Here is a 7,500-nt window from a genome sequence, read left to right as displayed (position 1 = left end):
ATATATATATATATATATATGTATATATATATATATATATATATATATATATATATATATATATATATATATATATGGGCTCCTAACATGGTGTTTTGGGCAGTAGTTATTTTTTACTTTATTTTCAGTGTCAAGTAAATTTTGGATATAGGCATTTATATATATATATATATATATATATATATATATATATATATTTATATATATATAAATATATATATGCACACACATATATATGTGTGTGTGTGAGTGTGTGTGTGAAATATAAAAACTAACAATAAAAATATCAAATACAAAAAGTAACATCGTTTTTCATGCTTCAAAAAACCTCATAACCTTTAAATCAATATATAAATATATATATATATACATATATATATATATATATATATATATATAAATGACTTTTAGAGGGTCCTGTGTAATTGCTTGTCATTGTTTGAGGACAATTATACTAACTGTGGGTATTTCTTATTTTAAGTACCAAAAGTACTTGAGCCAAATGAGTTTTCGAATTCACATATAAACGACCTGTTTCTACCATTTTTTAAAGGTGTTTAATAACAGAAGAGTAATATATCTTGCCTTTACTAGCATTTCTGACCACATGCGCTAATACGTCTAGTTTATTATATAAATGACCGTTGTCTTCATATGTATGCGTGTGGGTGTCCATTTAAATGTAAAAAGAAAATGCAAAACAAATACTTACAATGTTGGAATATACTTGATCACCGTTTGCAGCAAATATATGGTTTATCTGCCTCCTGTAGCTTCACCATCAATTACCGAAATGAAAAGTTTGGAAGTGTTTATCTTTATTGTTGACCATATCTAATTGCTCACATCCTATTGAGACATCCTTAATTATTTTATGCATTTTTTTTAATCCTTGTTGTGATTATTATCATTAATTACAAACTAGATGTTTCCAAACACGTACCACCGCTGATTACTAAGCGAAAAAATTACGAGGCTGGCACACGGAACTGTGTACTGCGTGTATAAAACGGTATTGCAAGTTGCTGGGGTCAGTTTACGCTGGAAGCCAGAGGCTAAACATTTCGCGGATTAATTGTTTACTCATCAATTGTTGCTACCCGATACGCACGTCTAGTGTTGCGCCTGACGGAATAAATCGATTCTGTACTATCTAGTTGTCTATTGCTGTCCATGTATGTGGACGGAATGACGGAAAATAATGTGACAAGAAGTATTAACATATTTACGAATTTTACAGTTATCCGAATTAGGTTAATAATTATCGCAAAAACCGTATCTTGACAAACGAATATAAATGGTCACTGAAATTAGAGTGTCAATAACCTCTTGAAATGGATTAATATTTGTTCACTAATTGTTCTTGCACAAATCTTAATCGCTGACGATCACCGATAATGACAGGTATTGATTTATTGCGGTATAGTGACAACAAATCCCCACATATTTCTACTTTTTGTTTACTGATTCCTATAAGCATAGAAAATAGTTTTCATATGTACAAAAGACGGTTATAATTGACTTCTTGCATGCAATGCCCATTGGTCTTGTTTTGGATTTTGGTGGTAATAAACATCTGCAATGCCCTACTACAGTTTGCGTTCATCCAGTAGAGGTTATTCATAACTGGAGAATCCCCACTTATCAGGGTCCGAAGGCCACGCAGCGATAAGAGTTAATGAACGCTATGTGCTTGTGTAGCAATCACTTACGGTATGAATTGGGTAGAATTTGGTTATTTATGTTGACGGCTTTAAAATAACTGGGTTACATTAGATTCAATAGGGAAACATGCCATCGGAACAGTGTTCCAAAGGCGGACAGCTCTGGGTGAGAAGCATTATTCATCAGATCACACATAGAATGTGGAGAAAATCATATATAGTGGCTGTAGGTAGCTGTGTGTTTTTGTGAAGTTTGGCAAGCGGAACTATAGCTATGACTTCAGTCGATCACTTACGATGAAAATAGCAATAGAGCAGTGACAGCCTCACGCCATTTCTGTGGAGAAGATGTTGCTAAGAAGAGGATTGAGCATGTATTTCTAGGTTTCGACGCAGGTTTGGAACTCTATCATTGCAGTATAAGACGTGCGAAACAGCTCCTGCCTTACTGTGGCAACAATACTCTATTTTAGGGCGCGCCTGGCTCTTATACAGACACATGATTGCATCAGCAGTGAGGTACTTACTGGAGCAGTAAAATGATCAAACCATTTTTCCAGCGATCTTAGCAACATATTTAATTCATGTGTGCCATTTCAAATAAGAAGTTAAGGTCAGTACCAGAAGCTTGTCAAGACACGGGGATTTCCCAATACTAAAATTATTCATTACAATCCGGGGCGTGGCGGAGATCAGAGTGATTATAATGAAGGAATAGAAGCGTGATTTTTTATGCATTAAAATCAACCAACCACTCTTTTCCTCATCGTACCTCGTTCTCCAGATCAAAAGTAAGGTAATCAGAAACAACTGGATCATTGTCGGCCTTAGGACTGTAGCCATAGATTGTGGTGTCGTCTGCATAAATATCTACGAATGACCTTAGAATGTGATTTGGAGATCATTGATCAATATGGAAATCTGAGGTAGGCCAGCGTTAATAGAATTAGTTTCTAATTCATGCCCTTAATCTTATAAGACTATCAGAAGGAAACATATCATAACGTAGAAGACATTTCCAGCGATCCCATAGCTGTCATTCTTGTAAAGTAGCCCTTTATTTCACACTCTATCATAAGCCTTTGATATGCCAAGAGCTATTGTTCTAGAACCACAATCTCCATTGAGAAATTTACTAATCTTGTGTGATATAGCAGTTACTAAATCAGCTAGATATCTTGTCTGTTTTTTTATTTTTTAATTCTCCTGTCGCAAGTTGATGCCTATCCTATGATGTAATTTTATATCTGGGTAGTTTATAAGATTAAATGTAGCTTCAATTTCCTCATGTTTGATAATCCCCTTTTATATTACTAATATTATTGTTATTCATTTACATTATTATTTTTAATTTTATTATTATTATTATTATTATTATTATTATTATTAATAATAATAATAATAATAATAATAATAATAATAATAATAATAATAATAATAATAATAATAATAAAAATAATAAAGTATTAACTAGGAGTTCTCACAGCGAATATTATCAAAAGATTACTCACTGATAATAGCCCATGGTGTGTCTTAGAGTTTCACATGATTTCAGGTACTCGCAGCTCACTATCCCATCAACTAACGTTTTATTCCTTGCTGGTGACAACCATTGATCTTCTATGGAATATGGGCATCCATATACCTCCATATTGTTTTAGTACTTATGGCACTAATTCAATGAAAGTTAGCTCAGCGCTTTCCCTTTTGCCCTCACATTCTGCTTGAATCGCCATGCCTATTTCATGTGGCATACGCTAAGGCTGATGCCTTTTTAGACGCTGATATGGGCACAGAGAGCAGGGTTTAAATTTATAAGATTGTTTGCAATTTCAATTTTGGAATTTCAATTTCCTTCAGTTTATATTATGTTCCTTCCATCTTTTCCTATCTTAATTGCGGTGCAGTTTCTACGTGTCTTGACTCGGTTTGTACCTTATGTGGGTTAGTTTCCGCGTTCATCTAAGTTATTATTATGAACATATACATTTGTTCTCACTAAAACTTCTCACACAAGTCAAGGTCAGAGATTAAACACTGATTACATCCGGTAGCGTTACCTGGAATCTGAGTGACAGCAAGTGTACCTGGATGTCCACGACGTTCTACTTCTTGCTATACACATTGCAAATAATCACTGACCATTAATTTCTCGTTGACAACAGCATTCCCGTGTTTTTCTTCAAAGTAATCACTATGAAGATCTGAAGACTACTCGAGGGCAAGGGTCAGTGAAGGTAAGGTGATAGTTTAGTCGTCGTTAATAGTCTACATTGGGCAGAATTTGATTATTTATGGAGACGGCTCAACAAGAACTTGTTTACATTGGACTTGATGACTACGATATTGCAATCGACTGAGAAGCAGGCAAATGGTTTTATAGGGCAAACAATTTAGGAAAGAATGTTTCTGCATGGGATTTGCGTTTAGAATAAGAAACAATGGGGAAAGTTTTTGGAGTGGTTGTAGCGAGCTGTGTGTTTTTTGTGAACGGTTTTGCAAGTGGGGCCCAAAATTGGAGCTCAGACGAGCAATTTCCTGGAAACAGGGCGAGAACCACCTTCCTCCCTCATCACCGGGAGGATTTCTGCACTTTAAAAAGATATCAATTTGACCCTTGTCATTTTTGCCTTCATCTCACACAGTGCTTTCTTAGATCGGTGTTTCCATATTCCTTGATCCTTCACGACCATTTAGCGTTGCACCAGTCTACTGCGGCCCTTCCATTATTTTGGTATTTCACCCTACTTATTATCATTCCTTTCTGATCTGAAATATAATAGGAAACAAGCGTATTTATTTTGACAAACGAATTTTCTTGAGATATCAGGTTTTGTAGTCAGTGTTTTTTTTTTTTTTCTGGATGGGTTCTGCGCTAATATGCAGCGAATTACATTAATCAAACAAACGGTTCTCTCATCCAAAGCGTTGTGCACCGAAGTTTGCAATTCATCAGATCACTAAATGGAAAAAGAAATGTTTAAGACTCTTTAATTGTGATCTACAGAAATCATGTGAAATGCGTCATAAAAGATGGCTTAACTTTACGATGTGGGCGGAAAGTAATGAAAACTGAATTCAATAATAGTTGTCACATATACAGAATATAAAAAAGGAATTTCTAAACTTTACGACAGTAATTTCATAAGCATATACAGAGTATATAACGTATATTATAATATACGATGACGTCCCCAAAACAATCACTGGTATGTTTGATGACAGATCGGATAATCTTATGTACTACACGACAAGAAACTGCCATATAAAGATTTTTTCTGATTCCAGTAATTATAGAAGTGATTGAACTTATGAAAACATTCAAACTTACCTTGCAAATATATATGTTAAATCTAGTGCAAGAGAGATACAGACAATTGCATTTAAAGGGTGGCTTAGAATCTTGAAAAAAATTATCGTTTGAAATATATACGATATTGGGTTAATATATGGATCAAATAGGATTCCGTATCCCGAATTAGAAAAAAATGATAAAAACGATCATTTAATCACTGCTAAAAGTGAATTTCTTTTCGAATGCTTTTAATGCGGTGGTGTAACTGTGATGTATTTTCTCATAGAAAAAGTTTGCATTTTATTTCCTTAATTTTCTTTGTTAAAGGTATCACAAACAACACTCCCACATACATATAACAATATATATATATATATATTTATATATATATATATGTATATATATATAAACAGTCATTAGCATTTAGTACAAGATGAGCAATACACAAACGGTTTCATAACATACAGACATATCCAAATGTAAAACTACACGCGTAGATCAAACACGTTGTAGCAGAGGCATTCACAAGAAACAGAAGACAAGTAATGTATCAAACCACATTTTTAAAATAAAGACCACATTCATTTCCTGGTATTTGCATGATTTTAAAGTATTCGTATGCCTTCTCTCCGCGTTCTGTACTCTAGGATATCGTTTCGAACGTGCTCTCGAACATGCTGAATGTGCTGAACGTCAGTCTGTGCACACGCTCTGTCTATAATCTGTTTACTCTGAATTTACATACGTGTGTCCGCGTTGTATTAAACACCCATTATAAAATAAATAGTAATGTTCTCCTATAATAATCATTTGAAGTTCGGAATGTCGAAAACAATTTGCCAAATTCAATTTTGCGTCAATTACATTTATGAAAAATGCGTTAAGGAGATTTACGAGAATTGAAACCAATAAAAAGTGTAAATTATTTTTTTTTTTTTAATATCCGTATTTTTCTCTTTTTAAGTATTCAATTTATACACGTATTTTTATTTAATATACTTGTGAGATTATTTCGTTACAACGATAATTGCAAAGGTTCTTGTTTATATATACACACGTGCATAGATATATATATATATATATATATATATATATATATATATATATATACACCGTATATACACACACATATATATATATATATATAAATTTATTTATTCATCGTTAGTTAAATGTTTCAATGTCATAAGTATATTCATATAACATTCATATTCTTTTATTCGTTGAATGCTTCGTCTTACACATGTTCCGTTGAACAGTATACATTGACCAAACAAGTTATGAGGTATCTATATACGAGGAAATATCCTTGCAAATCATGCCTAGTTTAGACTTTTCGTGTAAGGGTTTTAGTTTTTCAATCTTTGTGCAATATAGCAAAATTAAACTGCCTATACACATTATTTTACAAAAAGCATTTCCGTTCATGCTATTGAACATTTATTGTAAATCCATGGATTAAAGAAAAACACTTTTAGCTATTGCACTCATTGTCAAACAATTCGTGTTATTTTTAATTCAGTGAATAAAATTCTAAATTTTCCATTATACTATTCCCCTATCTCGTAAATTGAAATTCTTTACCTGATTGGGATTGTCTTATAAATATTGATACTATTATTTATAGGAATAATGATTGTAAAGTATTATGCAATCTGTAGTCTAACAGCATTTCCAATTTTATTTTCATATTACACCCCCACACACAGATATATATATATATATATAATATATATATATATATATGTGTGTATATGTATATATGAATTATTATTACTATATTAATTCGTGTGGAATTTCTCGACTCGTTCTCTCGCGGCCGTCTTACACATGATTTTTTGAATAGTATACATTGACCAAACAACTTATTATATCTCCATATGCGAGGTTCCTTCAACAAGTTTACAAAATCTTATGTATGAGGATTTTTATTAATAGTACATACATGAAAGTCTAGACCCCTACGAATTAATACCCAACTAGCTGTAATGCATATGTTGTACAGTTGCAACAAATTTTGGAGCGCATTGGGGATTTTTTCTTGTGTAAATGATCTTCATCAGAGTCATTATCATTTCCCCATTTGTTTTTAAACGAGAGCCTTATAAGTGTTCCTTGATCTTAGGGAAAATCATGAAGCAAGGTCTGGACTATATGAAGGGTGATGAACTTTTGATGCCTATCATGATCAAATAGTGTTTGACTAGGATGGAGTTGTTAACATATGCTTCGTTCTGGTGGCAATGCTACTGACCCTATATGAACATTGCTAGGCTCTTCTGACGAAATCTCATAAACAACTCCCTTTACACCTCAATATTCAAAATATTAAAATTAAAATAAAATATAGGCCAGTACCATCAACTATTAAAATATAAATAGAATATATGAATATAGTAAGTGTATAATAATTTTTTAATTAAATATTATCTAACCATTTTTCAGAATAATATTTCATACAGTACGCTTATGGAAATATTACAGTCTCAAGTGGATTTAAACGTATCGCATGGTATGTATTGCTATTATGTTTTTGATCTC

The sequence above is a fragment of the Euprymna scolopes genome, chromosome 32 (genome assembly GCF_053919585.1).
Source record: "Euprymna scolopes isolate OS-2025 chromosome 32, ASM5391958v1, whole genome shotgun sequence".
Taxonomy (NCBI): domain Eukaryota; kingdom Metazoa; phylum Mollusca; class Cephalopoda; order Sepiida; family Sepiolidae; genus Euprymna; species Euprymna scolopes.
The sequence above is the reverse complement of the archived record's forward strand: the minus strand, read 5'-3'. Positions refer to the sequence as shown.